The sequence below is a fragment of the Schistocerca piceifrons genome, chromosome X (assembly GCF_021461385.2).
Source record: "Schistocerca piceifrons isolate TAMUIC-IGC-003096 chromosome X, iqSchPice1.1, whole genome shotgun sequence".
Lineage (NCBI taxonomy): Eukaryota > Metazoa > Arthropoda > Insecta > Orthoptera > Acrididae > Schistocerca > Schistocerca piceifrons.
This window is the reverse complement of record NC_060149.1, coordinates 21,467,456-21,486,225: the sequence shown is the minus strand read 5'-3', so window position 1 is coordinate 21,486,225 and position 18,770 is coordinate 21,467,456. Positions and strand designations below refer to the sequence as shown.

General features: G+C 42.3%; 1 protein-coding gene and 1 pseudogene across 1 annotated transcript in view; one reads left to right on the top strand and one right to left on the bottom strand.

The window, feature by feature from the left end:
• LOC124722154 overlaps positions 1 to 18,770 on the bottom strand; it is a 310,300-nt gene that overhangs the window by 144,794 nt on the left and 146,736 nt on the right. The window lies entirely within an intron of this gene.
• Positions 16,473 to 16,591, top strand: LOC124723348 (annotated as a pseudogene).

The following is an 18,770-nucleotide window of genomic DNA, read 5'->3' as shown; positions in this document are numbered from 1 at the left end:
AAAGGAGAGAACTACGAACAATAGGTCCGTAACACGCTCAGAAACTTTCATAATTTGGGAGCTAATTTGAGCATAAAGGTTGACTTCCTCGCTAGCCCACTCAAATAAATCTCCTGTCAGTCTCATTGATTTCAGTGAGGAACAAGTGGAAATGTTATTCCATCAAGACATCCGAATGGTGGAGGAAAGGTATGAAGGGAAATGGAACAGTCACATGATGGCATTCTACTCCAACGTGATTGTTCTCATCAATCACAATGGAGACAATCATGCTAACGGAGTTTTTTCATGCCAAATTGAGGAGGACTATGTTGTTTCTGTTAAAGACGAACTCCAGTATCATTGGTATTTCATATGTTTACTTTATAATGATTTAGTATTTTTTTCATTCTGTTTCTGAGTAGTTTTATAACTTTTACGTTTTTACAAGCTTTTATTGTCGGACGAACAATAGAACTTAACAAATGGAGTCAAGCTAGAAAAACTGATGCCATATCTGTGTTCAGTGGGGCAAAGTGACCATAAAATCTTTCTCAGATTCTTGGCCCCAACGTAGGTGTTAACCAGTGTCATACGATCACTCGTAACAGTCACACCTATTAAATATCTGAGTTTGCTTATAGAGCGATTTTCTTTCCTCAGCTATACATGTTTCAGGTACATTATACTATCATCAATACTATTCCTCTTATTTTGTCACCAATGCAAGTATAGCTGAAGAGAAATACAAGAAACTGAGTTTTTTTTTTCAAGGCAGACCCCCAAAACATGTTTACCAGTAGCTCGGGGAATTCAATGTCTCCCGCAAAATGGAATCTCAACACCTGACTGTATGCTACCCCTTGGAGAACATTGCCTGCTTCTGAGTCTCTGCAACGATGTTCCGCCTTCCTTTCATCTCTACCCACTCCATGTCCTTTCCAAGCGTTATTTCAACCTCATCCCCTCCCACACCTTCATTTCTGTGATTTATCCACCCTGACAACTACAGCCAACGAGCGGGGTAGCGTAGTGGTTAGTACACTGGAATCGCATTCGGGATGAGGACGGTTCAAAACCAGGTCGAGAATTTGTGATTTAGGTTTTCCGTGATTTTCCTAAATCACTTAAGGCAAATGCCGGGATGGTTCCTTCGAAAGGGCCCAGCTGATCTCCTCCATTCTTCCCAAATCCGAGCTCATGCTCCGTCTCTAATGACCTCGCTATCAACGGGACTTTTAACACTAATCTCCTCCTCCTCCTCTTTCAACTACATCCTATCCAACCACTACTATTTCAAATACTGGCTGCAACCAACGCCCTTACAGAAGGTTTAAAACTACTCACACTTTCCACATCTCATTAGGCTTCTAATTGTCGTTTTTATTCCTATCGACGTATTTTAAATGATTAAATCTGAATAGTCGCAACGTGACCCGCCCTAGAAAATGTAATGTAAGTAATAGATAAATAAATTAAAAAATGAACTCCTGCTGGAGACTTTTGTAATCACGTATGCTCCCACGCGAAGCAGTGTATGTTCACTCTAGCTTTGCACCTATGTACACATCTTTATACAAGAAAACGACGAAGTCGAAAGGATTATTTTCCCAGTTTGTTTTGTTTCCTCTTATGTACAAATTTATGAAGTCCGTCGTTTGAAATAGCAGTCGAGCAACCGATTCTCGGATCTTCTAAAGTGAAAAATCACAGAAAAAACGATCAGTATCTGAGCGGAGAGAGTGAATAAGAGTACAGTTAAAAGAAGTCGGAGAATGCAAACACCTGGCGTAATGGTTGGTTGGTTTTGGGGGAGGAGACCAGACAGCGAGGTCATCGGTCTCAGCGGATTAGGGGCGGATGGGGAAGGAAGTTGGCCGTGCCCTTTGAAAGGAACCATCCCGGCATTTGCCTGGAGCGATTTAGGGAAATCACGGAAAACCTAAATCTGGATGGCCGGACGCGGGATTGAACCGTCGTCCTCCCGAATGCGGGTCCAGTGTGCTAACCACTGCGCCACCTCGCTCGGTCCTGGCGTAATGATGATTATGTGATAGTAAAACTTATATATCTATTCCATGATGTTCACAATCGAAAGATATGTCTGCCATAGGTGACAAAATCGATGTTGACCAAGGAAAAGACCCGAAGCAATAAAAAAGTTGCTTGAAGGTCTCTCGGGCATGCAGCCGGGTTGAATAAGAACTCACATAACATGTAGTTCTATCGATTTACAAAACAAAAGACTTCATGAAGAAACACAAATTGTGTGAAACTGGGAAGTAACTGTTAGGAAAAAAGCGAGTCATTAGAAAGAGATGTAAGAAGTGTGAGAACGTGGTAAGTATACTAACACAAAATAGTCTTATTTTCTATCAGTCGATTGCTTTTTGTTTCAAAATGACTCGTTTCAAGCAATGTTCCCCATCTTCAAATCTGTTAAACAGCAAAATAAATTACAATTTTGTTTAATCCCATGTTTCAAAAGGTTAAATTTTTTTGTATTATAATTTCAATACGGAAGTTGTATAATATACCATATGTCGCAGTTACAGAGCAACGTGTTCTAATGACAGTATCATTTCACTGTCATATACTAAAACCAAACTTGCATGCTGTCGTTTTAAATTAAAATTTCTAAGAAGAGTTCGATTGGTGCCAATGCCTGCAGCGTCGAAGTGTGTCCTGTATCCGTACTAACTGACTTAAGATATAGTGCTAAAACAATTCATATATAACACATCCTATGTATTATACATAAAACATTGATGAGAATATATTAATTTCGCAAAGTTTTGGTACACTACGTAAATGACGTGTTAAATGGTAAGACTGTCGGTAGTACTGGTGGAACTTATAACGATATGTTTACGTAATGTGTATACATAAACATACTGTTATAAATGTCCCCGTTCGTAGCCGCTAATTATAACAATATGTTTACTTTTGTGCTGTAACATATAGCTATAATCAGCGGTGGAAATATGTTTGCGAACGCCGACCATGTGCGGCTGTTTCTTGTAGGATCGTCTGATCAGTCGGAAGTTGCATTGCGGAAGAGAATAAATGCCTATTCAAAATATAATTATTTTTTGGATAGCTCAACATGAATTTCCTAAGGGACCGTAGTTTATCATGCATTTACCAATAGAACATGGCGCGGAGAAAATATTTCGCCGCATACAACTTCCGTCCGATTTCGACGAAAGAATTCGTGACTGTGAACTCTCTATTTGGCAGAAACATAAAGAAAATTAAATAACTTCATGAAGGAGTGAGACATAGATTCTATATTAAATAAATAGTCCATACACCAGTTCCATTTAAATCTGAATTTATGGCAATTAATAGACGAACTTACACTGCAACGAAGGATTTAACATGGATGCCGTTTTGACTGGCACTTCTCGTAATGAAAACAATTCCTTTGACGTTTTCACATACACGTCGCACAATAAATCTACTGCTAGGCACTTTTAGTATTACACATTTACTTTACACTAGAGCAATATTATTTTTAACAATAATAATACGGCGGCAAGACACGCGCGTCCGACACACGTTACAGGAGACAAGAGAAGAATGAGTAGCTGTTCATCGAGAATATCTCGTACATCAAAAAAAAATGTGTAAAAAAGTGTTCTTCTTCTGTCCGTTTTTCGCGCCGCGGTTTTCAAAGTCAATAACTCACAGCATCTCTGACGGCGCTTCGACAATAAACGAGTTACGTCACAGGTCGTTCACCTCTTACATTCTCGCAACATTATTTGCTAATTGTAGCTGTTGCCGAGCGACTGCTCGATTAGTGAATGATTTAAAATGATAAGGCAATCACATAATGTTACACAATTCATATATAACACATCCTATGTATTATACATAAAACATTGATGAGAATATATTAATTTCGCAAAGTTTTGGTACACTACGTAAATGACGTAATAAATGGTAAGATTGTCGGTAGTACTGGTGGAACTGGTATGGGAAAAAGGCATAAATGAATGTGTGAGAGAGAAACGGCGAGCCGACAACTTCTCTTTGTTTTTTTGTTTGTTTGATTGTTTGTTTTTCACATAATTAGAAGTATATCCTTCCGTGTTAGTTCATTGTGTATTTTATATTCTTACAGAATATGAATTGCATTTTATAAGTAATAAAATTTAGTTTGCCGCTTAAATCTGCACTTTTTTGTAACCAAAGTAATTCATTTTGATGCAAGTACATTTTACATAACAAGCAGAAAAAATATATAATTATTGTTGTTATTTTGTTCTCAGTAGAACTTTCTTCATCATGATCAAAGACAAGAGTTTAAACTTATTATTGATAAATGCGAAACTTGTTTTTGAATAACAGAGACATCTTTTATGTAGCTTCGACAAAATATTGAAGCGATGTTTGATAAGTTTTTGTTTTGTGTTTTTTTTTTTTATTATTTTACCTTTTTGCTGAGGAAATTGCGTTTCTAGTGCGATGTGATTAATCTGTATGTTTTCTTTATTTTTACTACAGCAGCCTTCTCTTTCACGTTACAAAAGTTTCCGAACAAAACCTCAATTGAACATTGACAATTTCAGCTTTGCTATGAATACTGTTTATTACTAAGGAACAGGCAAGAGGATAATATGTAGAGAAAAAAAAGTTCCATAGGCTACCTGGCCCTTTACATATCGTCACTCTGTTTCTAAACAGTTCACTGCTTCCAGTTTTTAGCGGATTCTAGTGAGACACTGATCACATATGTGAGGAAAGCGATCGTTATGGGATAGCGCCCGATAGGTATGCAACACATCCAATGTTCAGGTAACACAGGCACGACCTTAACTGCCCAGAACTACTTGGAGAATTACTGTAGTCCATGCTTACTTAAGGTAGTTTAGTGTAACCTATGGTAGTTTTACAACTCTACTTCACACATGAAACATTCCAAGTTATTATACACTAAACATTAATGAGGGTTTCCCAGCTTACAAACAAATTATTGTTATAGGGAAACCTAAATAACTTTTAAGGAGCTTTAAAAAATGTGACTTGTCTTCTTGCCATTGGATAATCGTGTAACAGAGTCCTCGGGCTGCTACTCGAGGACGACGAGCTACAAAGGGAATTAGGAGTCATCCAACAAGGAGAAACACCAAATGGATACAGGACGCAAGGCGTCACGTGTATCTTTAATAAAACTCAGAAACAAATTTACCAATTGAAGTGATCAAAGTAAGAATGTTAAAACTAAGAAGAAATTTGTCACTTTGACGTACAAAACCTGTGTTTTTTTTCTACAAATCGTTGCAGTGGGATACCAGAACGAAAGGCAGATGGTGCACAGATTAACTACGAGAACCGGTGTATGGGCGGGCTAGCGTGCGTATGGTTTATATGCGGTTTTCTACATCCGACTAAGCAAACACCAGGCTGGAGAGCATGTCGTACCTCAGCTACTCAATTCAAAAAGTTTTGGAAATCGTTAACACACTTTGAAGTGAGATAACACTAGACACAACAGTTGAGGAACACAAATTTTATCTTTGGGAGAAAGGGATGGTGACAGGAAGGGTATTTTGGCCACCCTTTACCACAACATCGGCAAATCTGAAAATTAACACGCAGACCCTTGAAGATAAAAGATAAAGGTCAGGAAAAAAGGAGGAGGAGAGAAGCGAGAGCTGTGCACAGGCATCTGGTGCATGCCTCTGGCGACCTACCTAGGACTTGTTGAATCTATGCAACGCAGAATCGCTGCTTTGTCATGTTCCGACGCTCAATCAACAAGATATTAAACAGGTAATTATAACGTACTGGTTCATGAGTGTGTTTCACTGCAATGAAAAAACAAATTACTTCATAGTAACACAAAACGAGTCATGTAACTTTAAAATTTTCAGACGTCTTTCGGCAGAAGTAGCTATGCAGAAGTACTCCAGGACATGTTGCACAAATGCCTCACACTTTTTATTGTTCAGGGTCAGATGGCATTTTTCTTACCATTTAGATATTTGTCTAAATCGATATACAGCGTGGCCAGAAACACTGAAAAGCTTGTAAGGGTGTTGCAGAGTAGGCTACGCTGAGAAACAATTCCTAGAAAAAAATCAGTACGTTGCACCGTTTCAGAATTAATTAGCATTGAAGTTAGCCAATCAGGCCGTTGTGTGTGCAAATTTAAAGGGCCGCTAAATACAGGGTGTATCAAAAAAATCACCCGATTTTAAAAAATCATAACTATTGCCTTACGTGTGATATGTGCGTGAACAACGTACTGTTGGAAAGAGCAAACTCTCGAGTTTTACATGTTTCGCGCTAGATATGAGCAGTGTGCGCCCACTTTATTTCTTGTAAAAATGGTGTCGGGACAACAGAAAGCGTTTTGTGTTGTATGTTTTGCGCAGTGCGGGTCAGTAATAACTGTTCAGCGTGACTTTCGTAATAGGTATGGTACGGATCCTCCTACAGCACAGAGCATTAGACAATGGCATGAACAATTCCGAGAAACAGGTTGTTTGTGTAAAGGGAAATCGCCGGGCCGTCCCCGAGTGTCTGACACAGACGTCGAACGCATTCATCATAATTTCACAAGGAGTCCGCAGAAATCCGTTCGCCGTGCAGTTCGACAGATCGACATGCCCCCATTGTCCGTCTGGCGCCTAGCATCGGGAAGTGCGGCAATTTTTAAATCAAAGGATTACTGGTTGATGGATCGGTCGCACTGAACCAAATGATTCAGCCTTACGTTACTGGCCTCCAGGATCACCGGGCCTGACTGTATGTGATTATTTCTTGTGGGGATTTACAAAAGACGCTGTCTATGTGCCTCTATTACCAACAACAGTGAATGAACTGAGACATTGCATAACAGCAGCTGTGGAAGCTGTAACTCAAAACATGCTCGCTGCATTGTGGGAACAATTTGAATACCGCATTGACATATGCCGTGCATCTCAAGGGGGGTATGTTGAACACCTATGAAAAGGTACGAAAAAAACTTTTTGAGTTTCCCGTTCATCAAAAAACAAAATGCATTGTTTTTCTTTATTAGTTTCAGGTATACAGACGTGCCAAACCGGATGATTCTTTGTGATACACCCTGTTTTTGTAATTAAGCCATCGGGACATGGGACAAGGCAGCTAACATTGACATGCACGAGAGACTACCGTCGGCACGAGGGACGCTCTGGTTAACTGGATTTTGCGCTCCCAGCGCTCTACAGCGGCTGTTACCGGCTTTATTTGCTTCGCAAACAAAACAGTTTGTTCAAGAAAATGGACGATGGACGCACGTAAAATTCCTACGTCAGCTCTATTAAAATGCATGTATCCACGTGTTAGTCACGTTGTGCTGCATGTAGCAAACATAAAAAAACACTTTAGTATCTGTGAACATATAATAAGACAAAATGGAAAGTTACGTGTCCAAGTCAGTGAGAATATCAGCTTATAAAAGTTCACCAAATCGGACAAATTCAGTGCTGACAGAGAACGTACTTATATTTACTTAACATCAAGTGCTACATAAATTATTCCTATGAATTTCGTAAGAAAGTCCAACAACCTTGCCGAAGTGAAAAAAAAAATACATACAGCAGGGCCTGGGACCTCCACTGACCTAAGAACGAAGCGTTTTTCATGAATCATCAATTTACCGTTTCCTTAAAACTGCTTATTGTAATAACGTGCGAGTTGTAACGCGATAACAACTAAATATGACAATTATTCAACCACGAATATGACATTTAACATCGTTTTATTACAACAAATCGTACCAATAACGATTCGTTATCGAGACATGTAATGTGCTCGTGCTTAGAAACAGCATATGCAGGTGTCTCAAATCTTTTGGGTCAAATTGATACAGGTGCTACTGGTTCTACAACCGATTATATTCAGGTAGGGAAGCAGTGATTGGAAATGCATATTTATTGTGTTATGGGCATACACAGTGTACACCGTAAAACAACAACGTAGCTCATAGCAATTGTTCAAAGTTTCGATCGCCAGTCTCAATGCATGTATGAAGTTCTGCCGCTCTCCTTCAGAGGTCCCTGGTGTCTGTTGTACCAGGAGACAGGCAGAATTGGACCCTAGCAAGCAGGTCTTCGTCAGAAACTACAGGGGTTGCATACATCAACGCCTTGACGTAACCCCAGAAGACAACGCCAAGAGGTGTGAGATCTGGCGATTACACGAGCCATGGCACAGCAACTCTCCCTCCGATCCAACGACGCTTGTTTTTCAGCCGCTCTCGGACATTAACATCGACACCGTCGTGTTGAAACAACATCCTTTTGCGGACATCAAGGAGTACAGTTTCCAATAACTGTGGCAGCACATTTCGCACGAGCGCCAGGTAACGTGAACCAATCAAACGGGGAGGCATCAAATAAGATCCTATTTGGTGCTCTTGGACAATGTCTACCCATACCCTGACAGAGAGTCGTTGCTGGTGAGATTGTTCTCAATCCAGAAATGGCTATTGCTGCTGTTGAAAACACCATCACGGGTGAATGAGGCCTCATCAATGGACAATACAAACTGTACGAAGATCGGTACTACAGCACTGCGGTGGATAATTCATTGACAGAAGTGAACGTGGGGCTTAAAATCGGTTGATCCTTGTACTTGCACACGTCTTTGTGATAGGGGGCAATATCTGTTCCACCAGTACCTCCACACTGTATCCTTTGAAGTGTGCGTTTCACAACCAGGTTGACAAGTACTTATTGCTGGGTGGTCGATCACTCAGACCAGAACCATCTCTTCAAAGTCTGGTGTTCGGACATGTCTTTGGCGGGAACTTTGATCAGTTCTCTGTGGCGTGAACAATTCCGTATCTAGTAAGTTGGTATCTACGAAGATAAACCTCTTCCAATTAGGACGACACCTGGTGGGAAAGCGCTCTCTGTACATTCTTTACGGGCTCTACATCCTGTCGCATCATACATTAAATGCATGTCTCTTTAGGAGTAACGTTCCATCTTTAACTAGCCGTCATGCACTGTACACGGTAACACACCTCAACATGTACACATCACAAATATTCTGATGCAACGGACAAGTGACACCAGGGATAGTGGTGTGTCTGTGCCGTTGCGATGCACGCGATCGTCACATGCTATGAGCTAATTTGTGTATAGTATGTCTGTTTGGTGGTCAGAGGTGTACTCTACTTATCACCCGCTGCATATTCCAGTGTGCAACAGACACGTGGAATCTCTGCGAGAGCGCGGCAGAACTGCATGCGCCGTTGCAGTACATGCATTGAGACTGGCGGTCGTCCCTTTGAACAGTTTCTATAGGCTACGTTGTTGTTACGTATAGAACTTTTTCCTTAATAATCATTTCTCAACACAGTCTATACCGTAACACTCTTACAAGCTTTTCAGACTGTGTGACTCTTGAGTTCCTCCAGGCGTATTTGATAATCAAAATGTCCACGGGTGTACTGCCGGTCTACAGTGTCCAACGGGCACAATATTTCGGCGATCATACATGTCGCCATCATCAGGTGAACTGACGGACTGAGCTCCTGTGAACGGGTTAATGAAGAGTAAATCGAGCAAACGTATAGTTGTGACGACCACGGCGGACAGAGCCATCACACCGACGTCATCTCAGACGCCGTCGCAATCTGTTCCACCGCGCGACCGTGGCGCGGGGCGCGGACAGCGGAGGGAGCGCGCCGTGGGCGGAGGGTATTTAAATCGGCCGCCGCCGCGACCGAACACAGTTCCCTCTGAGCAGCCATAGCGTACGGATCTCCGTGCCGGCACGTTCACAGGAGCTCAGTCCGTCAGTTCATCTGATGATGGCGACGTGTATGATCGCCGAAATATTGTGCCCGTTGGACACTGTAGACCGGCAGTACACCCGTGGATATTTCGATTTTCAGACTGTGTCTGATCTCCCTGTATGTATCTCTACCATGTTCTGCCTTCATTAGATGGTAAAAGGCGACTTCGTCTGCAAAAAATCTAAGAGGACTACTCAGACTGTCTCTTAAATCATTTATATTCGCGTAAAACAAAGATGGGCATATCACATTTTCTTGGGAAACGTTAGTCACGTGCGCAATTCCGCTTGATGAGTTCCTTTCTACATACTGTGATGTTTCTGGCAGTAAATCACAAATCCAATCCACATTTGGGACAAAAATAGACAGGGAATTTAATTGCATGGCTGTCCATTAAAGTTGCAACACCTGGAAGGCTTCAAGCAACAACCGTGAAACTGGTATGAACTGTTGTACTACATGCTTTGATACGTATTTCAGCTCAAACGTAAAACGTATAAGTAACGCCATCTACATTCTGAATACAAGGAAACATTTTGCAGTGGGTTTCTCATTCACTGATCGCACCTGAATATTGGTTGTTCGTGAGAAGATCTTGTTACGACTCGTGTTAGATGGAGCAACGTCTATCAGCACGTTTAGAAATTTGACAGCGGCGTTGGCCAAGCAAGACTGGTACTCACACAGAAAGTGCGACGTCTGCTGCCCCACAGACGTCAGCACGGCGATTGCGGCTTTCCTTGACGCGCCAGCCGGGAGAAGCTCGCTGACAGCGGTGCGCCCAACGACAATAGCGGGTACATGAGAGGCACCATGTAGTCTATTCAAACGAGTCCCGATTTTGTGTACAGTATCACTACGGACGTATCAGCATTTGGAGGCTCCGTGGAGAATAAACGTTGGCAGACTGCATTTGTCATCCTCATACGGGCGCTGCACGTAGCGTGGAGGTAATGGGGACCATTAGGTACCATTTCTGTCGTGTTGAGGCCGCCCGGTGTGTCCTGTTTTCGAGGTGTCCCTGATGTTATCTTTGAACATGATAACGCAAGACCACATGTTGCCCGTGATGTACTGACTTACCTCGATACAGAGTGTGTGCGGCTGTTGACTTGGCCAGATCGTTCTCCAAATCTCTCACCCAGTGAACATATTTGATTAAGGGTTGCCGAGTGACTGGCACGCCAACACTCACGAGGCACCACGGTTCATGAAATCTGGCACAGAGATGAGGGACTGTTCCAGTTGATGTGCTGGCCCCCAGTTGGGCAGATCTGAACAGGGTCGAACACGTCTGGGATGAGACAGAACGTGGTGTCAGAGCTCGTCGCCCCCTCCCCGCAATTTACGGGAATCAGATAACGTGTATGTCTGTGTGTGTGTGTGTGTGTGTGTGTGTGTGTGTGTGTAGACGTGGTGCCAACTCAGTCCAGCGACCTACCGTGGCCTCATTGTTTCATGCTACGACGCGTCGCAGCTGTTTCCGTGCCAAAGGTGGACATAATGTTCTGGATGATCATTGTACGTGTGAATTAGGAAGTATCAGGGTCCTGCACCTTTTCTCCGTTTTCTCCTTTTGGTTTCTGCAGTGTACTTTAACACGTTACAGTCATATTAATGTGACCACCACCTACGTTCGATGTCATCGCGCAGTAACCACTCACAGATGGCAAGTGGCAGCACCAGCAGTGGAGGGTATATAAAGCGTGTCGATGGAATGGGGACGAAATTGTAGTCTTTGTTGTAATGTGGAAACGGAGCGATTTATCTGACATCTAACAGGGCGTGATCGTTTTTGGTCCAAGAGGGCAAGCATTTCCGAAACGGCTAAGTTTGTAAATTGTTTGCATGTAGCCGTGGTTGAAGTCTATCATAGAAAGTAAAATGGCACTGTCTAAAACCGGCGCTGAAGCAACTGTGGTGCACCACGAACCAAAGATTGCATGGGTGACTGACGGCTGCGGAGATATGTACGAGCGAAAAGAGGTAGCTGACTACCTATAGGAACAAAGTGGCTATGAACAGTGTCTCAGTTCAGCACGTGGGCCTCCACAGCAGGCGCCCGGTTCATGGACCCACGGTGACAGCTATTTATCGGCGATGAATGCTGGGATTTGCACGCCAGTGCCGCTACTGGATGTCTACTGAGTGGCGACAGGTGGTCTTTTCAAATGAACCCCGTTTTATACTCCACTGGACAGATGGGCGTTGGCGTGTACGGCGTGAAACGTCTGAAAGCAAATAGTCTACGTAAATTAGCCCAAGAAAAGGCCGCGCCAGTCAGTAAATATGCGCAAACTGGAAATATTTTTAATCGACATTAGGCACTCCAAACAAGATTTAGAGTTTGCGATGGTTTCTGACTTGCTCTAAACATCGGATGACAGAAAAACCAAGAAATTTTGAGCATTTTTCAATTTTTTCGCTTGTAACTCGAAAACGATGCATGTTACAGAAAATTTCTAAATGAAATAGCGTATAATTTCACATAGAATGCCCTACTTACAAGTCAAAATCGGTTCAGCTGTTTACCACAATCGATCGTCAAAAATTGGTAATTTTTACCAACTTAGCGGAAACGTGAGTTATGCTTTTACTCTGATTTCTGCAACTTAAAAACAGCTACTACAAATAAAAAGTGCCAGTTATGAAAGTTGTAAAACGTCAAATTCTACATAAAAAGAGCTCCTAAGTTTTAAAATTGACTCATTCCTTTGAAAAAGATAGAAATAAAAACGTGAAAGGATTCGTAGCGCTAAATTCCTGCTATGACTTTTTTCTGAAGTCAAATTATTTTTGAAGGCCAAATCATCCACATTCGTCTAAATATTGAAATTTAAGGGTAATTTAGATAGGTATCTCCCTTTCTAGGTAGTTATCTCTATTTATTGATTTCATTATTGAAGTAGATAATTGGTAGTGTTCTGTGTTAATTAATTGTATTTATGGTAATCATACAGGGAGTATCTAACAAGGGGAGAAAAACATTAAGGAAGTGAAGTTTTGAGGAAGAATCGAGTAGTGCCACTGAGCCGTGAAGTATACACTAGAGATGAATGGTGAACCAGTCCCTGTCAGTTCTTATACAATTTTCTGTCGAATTCGTTTTCATAGGAAGTCAGAACAATAGCTCTAGCCAAACTTCGCGTTTGAAAAAATGACTCTGAGCACTATGGGACTTAACATCTTAGGTCATCAGTCCCCTAGAACTTAGAACTACTTAAACCTAACTAACCTAAGGACATCACACACATCCATGCCCGAGGCAGGATTCGAACCTGCGACCGTAGCAGTCCCGCGGTTCCGGACTGAAGCGCCTAGAACCGCACGGCCACCGAGGCCGGCCTTCGCGTTTGAGTTAGCTCCATATCCATTAATCATTTCTGGCGACTATGGGATAATGCTCACGACAAGAAAATCAGTCCCCATTAAACTGTTCAATCGAGTCAATATCAAAATCACAAGTAACACTGTTCTTAAAGATAATTAATGTATAGAAATCCGCTTCAGTTGTACTAATTATTTATTCAAACCACGATCGGTTTTAGGATTTTAAAATGCCATATTCAGGCATATGAAATTGTTGAATTTGGTAACACGTAACATACGGTCGGGCCAGCCAGTGGAAAAGTTCCAGTCACTGCAAATATGCTCGGCACCTGTCCACCGCACGGCTGGAACGCCAACTGCTACTCAGGCGGCGCCAGTATGCAGTCACTGCAGCATGTTACGTGCTACCAAATACAAGAAGTTCATACACCTGAAGATGGCATTTTAAAATACCGAAAACGGTAGAGGTATGAATAAATAATTAGTACACTGGATGTTAATTATCATGCCTCTCAGCTGAGGCACCGTCCTTGAAGAGTGGGTTTCTCTTACATCGAGTTGTGTGGCATACTGATGAAATGTTTTCCTCCATCCTTGAAGAAAACGTGAACTACGGCAAAAAACACTTTGGGTCCGATTGCATTATAATGTTTGATGGACACCCTAAGGAGGGAGCTGAGAAAAGCATAAAATCTACTGAACGTGCCAAAAGAGCCCGCGCTATGTAATCCTCTTCTCTTTTATTTGATGAGACAACGTCAAAAATTATGCCAAAACAACGTTTGTTACTAAATCAACTTAATAAGGAACGTCTTTTCTCAGTGTTGACAGAATTATATTTTAAAGGGTATCAGTCATGTAGGCCATTGAGGACACAGACCCTTTGATTGTGGGCACAGCCATAGAAAAGTCGAGACAGGGGAGCAACGTCTTCATTATCGGGGAAGATACTGATTTGTTGGTCCTACTGACTGCCCACGTAGTTGATAGTAGTGAGCAGGAAGAACCTGTTACCAATATTTTCCTTACACAACCTGCAAAAGGCAACCAACACACGTTCATTTATATTCCCAACAGTTCTATGCTCTCCGAAGAAGCCAAAAAACATGTGATATTTCTTCACGCCTTCAGAGGCTCCCACACCATCACTACATCTTTTCGATAGGGCAAAATCAAATTTATAAAAACATTTCAAAAGAACGCGAACTCCTAACTCATCGCCTCAGACTTCACGGGTCCCAACGTCACTCCTGATAAGGTCGTTGTGGCAGGACTGAAGCTCATTGTGTGTTTGTACATGGGTGGCAGCTCCAGACCTTTGAACGAAATTCGTCTGCAACTATATCAGAGTGCTTAACCGGAAAATAATTTCAATTTGGCACGGTTGCCTCCCACCGAAGGCACCGCTCGCCAGCACTTCCTCACGGTCTACTTGCAGGTTGAGATATGGAGGAACAATCAGATGAATCCACTGAAATTAGAATGGAAGACCACAAGGAACGATCTGATCCGCATTGCAAACAGCCAGCCACGAGTAGCGCCGAACACAATATCAACAAAGGATGCAGGCAGCTTGTTTCTGCAGGAAAGTGTCTCTAAAGTGCTTGGCTAAACGGCTTTCATGCCTTAACTCTCTAATAGAAGAAGGCATCTTCCTTGATTCGTCGCAAATCGAAGATGAGATTGACGTCGTCAAGGAGGAAATGGATCTAGATCTCATGCCACATGACGACGAAGAATTGGGCGACGACGTTTCCTCCGCAGTGCCAGCTTCCTCGATACACAGAAAAATATCAAAAATATAAATTTTAAATGAACGTTAACACAGAAGAATAACTGATTAAAGGATGTGTATAAAATTTTTTCTCTCTCATCTATTTTATATTGTAATTTAGGTATTTTTCCAGTTAATAAAAACCTTTCATTTGATATGTTTTTTTTTTCATTTTTAAACCATCTATTATCATCTGGGATTGGTATGACAGTAAATTAACACATAGAGCTAGCTATCAAGGTAGATAGGTAACTAACTAAATTGCCCTTAGAGTTGAATATTTGGACTAATGTGAAGGATTTGGCCTTCAGAAGTAATTGGACATCACAAGAACGTCTTCAAAGGTATTTAGCGCTACGAATACTTTCACGTTTCTATTTGTATCTTTGTAAGCGAGTGAATGAATTTTAAAATTTAGGAGGTTTTTTACGCGGGTCTAGAGGCTTTCCAAGTTTCGTGACATTCGGAGTAGCCGTTTTGAGTTACAGGCGTTGGAACATGAGTATTACTCACTTACCCACCAAGCTGGTAGAAATTGCCGATCTTTGACGACTGTTGAGGCCAAACGGCTGAACTGATTCTAAATTTTAAGTACGGCGGTCTACTTGAAATTTTATGCTCTTTCATTTACGAGTATTCGACTTAGAAGCGAAACACTGCAGAAAGTCCAAAAATAGCGTTGTTTTTCGCCCCTCAAAAGTGTAGCGAAATCGAGAAACCGTCGCAAACTCCTTTAACTCTTGAATGAGATTTTCACTCTGCAGCGGAGTGTCGGCTGATATGAAACTTCCTGGCAGATTAAAACTGTGTGCCGGACCGAGACTCGAACTCAGGACCTTCGCCTTATGCGGGCAAGTGCTCTACCAACTGAGCTACCCAAGTACGACTCACGCCCCGTCCTCACAGCTTTACTTCTGCCAGTACCTCGTCTCCTACCTTCCAAACTTTAGAGAAGCTCTTCTGTGAACCTTGCAGAAGTAGCACTCCTGAAAGAAAGGATATTGCGGAGACATGGCTTAGCCACAGCCTGTGGGATGTTTCCAGAATGAGATTTTCACTTTCCTTTCTTTCAGGAGTGCTAGTTCTGCAAGGTTCGCAGAGAACTTCTGTAAAGTTTGGAAGGTAGGAGGCGAGGTACACTGGCAGAAGTAAAGCTGTGAGGACGGGGAGTGAGTCGTGCTTGGGTAGCTCAGTGGGGGAGAGCACTTGCCCGCGAAAGGCAAAGGTCCCGAGTTCGAGTCTCGGTCCGGCACACAGTTTTAATCTGCCAGGAAGTTTCATTCCGGCACGGTAGCTCAGCGTGCTCGGTCAGAGGGTTTAGCTATCCTCTGTAATAAAAAAAAAAACTGAGTGAATGGATCAATGAAAAACCTGAACGGGTGTCATCGGACGTCTGACCCGAACAAATTCAACGAACAATATAGAACAAAATGAGATCTAAAAATAAAAAAAAGTTGGTAAAGCACTTGCCCGCGGAAGGCGAAGGTCCGGAGTTCGAGTCTCGGTCCGGCACACAGTTTTAATCTGCCAGGAAGTTCCTTTAACTCTTATTTGTGATGCTTAATATCGATTAAAAGTATCTCCTATTTGTGGATATTTATTGATGCCAACGGCCTTACCGCAGTTGTAACACCGGTTCCCGTCACATCACCGAAGTTAAGCGCTGACGGGTTTGGCTGGGACTTGGATGGGCCGCCATCCGGGTTTGCCGAGTGCTGTTGGCAAACAGGCTGCACTCAGCTCTTGTGAGGCCAGTTGAGGAGAAGTAGCGCCACCGGCCACGAAAACTCACGATGGCCGGGAGAGCGGTGTGTTGACCACATACCCCTTCGTATCCGCATCCGGTGGCGCCTAAGAGCTGAGGATGACACGGCGGCTGGTCGACACCGATGGGCCTTCAAGACCTGTTAGGACGGTCTTTGTTTGTTTTCTGAATATTTATTGACTCTCAAAAGTTTAATTTGCCTACACTGAAACAAAGAGGGAGCGTTGAGGTCAGGGGAATATTTTTATGGCATTCCCTGGCTGACCTCGTCATTCTGGAAGACGCAATGGATCAACAAAAGTATGCATCTATCCATGTCCACATCTATGTGTAGTTTGTACGATGGCGTCTACCAGGAGAGCAATGCAAAGTGTCACACAGTTTGCCCTGTATGTATTTGGGTCGAAGAGCACGAGGATGTGTTTACTGTAGTCCCCCGGCCACCAAACTCCCAGGAATTCAACCCAATCGAAAATGTGTGGGACCATCTCGATCGGGCCTTTCGCACCTTGGATACTCAACCGAGAAACGTAGCGCAGCTGTCCACGGCGCTGGCATACATCCTTTCCGTGCTTTCCAGAACCTCGTTGACTCTCTTCCTGCACCTGTCTCAGCGGTCCGCGCTACAAAAGGTGTTTTTGGCAGTTGACCTCGTTAATGTGACTGGACAGTGTACTACTTGTAAAAAAAAAAAAAAAATGGTTCAAATGGCTCTGAGCACTATGGGACTTAACATCTGTGGTCATCAGTCCCCTAGAACTTAGAACTACTTAAACCTAACTATCCTGAGGACATCACACACATCCATGCCCGATGCAGGATTCGAACCTGCGACCGTAGCAGTCCCGCGGTTCCGGACTGAGCGCCTAGAACCGCTAGACCACCGCGGCCGGCTACTACTTGTAAACATATTAACAATATAGTTTCAGTATTGTAGTAAAACCTGTTTTTACATTTCAAGATTTTATGATTTCCTGCCATTTACGTCATTTCCTGTTAGTATCATCGTAAGCCCTATTCTCTCAATTAATTGTTTTCCATTAAAATATTCGGATGGATAACATTTACCACATTTTGCGGTTTTGAACCACTAGCACGTGCTTCAACATCGGTTTTCAAATCGTTTTATGAGTAAGCTACATCTGTTCCTGCTCACGCACAAACTGTGAAGGTACGTTTACATCGGCCATAGTCATTGCGTACGGCCGACAATATATCACAACAATATCTTACGGGAAATATTTCGACCACATTAATTGTAGCCATATGTACTGAAGCGCTACTGGCTACTACTGCCTGGAATTGTTTGCGGTAATACATTTCCGGGCCAGAAGTGTTGCAGGTGCCACACTATTGCCACAAAATGAACGAGTGAGAGTTAGTGCGGCTCTACTGCTCTTACATCACACAAGGAATAAAGTTAGAAGGCACTAGAGAAATCTGCGTTTTTGTTGCGTTCTGTTTTAAGTAAGCGGAATGCTTTAGAAAATTTAACTGATGCTGGATACATACCTACTCAAAAATTTCACCAGGCTGTCGAAACACAATTTCGCGTATCTCATATAAGCATTTGGTCAGAGAACTGCTAAGATTGACACAAAAATGGTACAGTGTATAGTTAAAACCTGACTGGCGATCATCTTTCGGTTTGTAGCTACTGGTGATTCGTACAAAGTTTAATGTACCTCTTCGAAGTTCACTACTCATTTATAAGCTTTATGGTACCATGACTGTGCAATGCTGTGATAAAAGGGCTGAAAGACTTCATTAATAGAAATTTGAAATGAGAATGAAAATAAAAATTGTATTTTATATTTGTCCACCAGCACACATCATTGTTTAACTATCAATTTCTGTTTCATGTACGTCTCGAGACAGTATGAAATTCATAGCGTCAAATGCATACCATGTGGATGAACAGTAACTTGCACTTCCATACTTCCTGTTCAACTTTTTTGTCTCACATTTGACATAGGTTTGAAGACTTCTTAATTTTTTGTATAATTCATCTAGAGTGATCGCGAGCTCATCGGAAAAAGCTTACCACCATTTTTTTTTTTTCAGATTGCGTTCTTCGTATGCATTACTTTCGACGTTCTACAGCTTTGATCGCAGATAAATCGCATTTGTAAGTCACA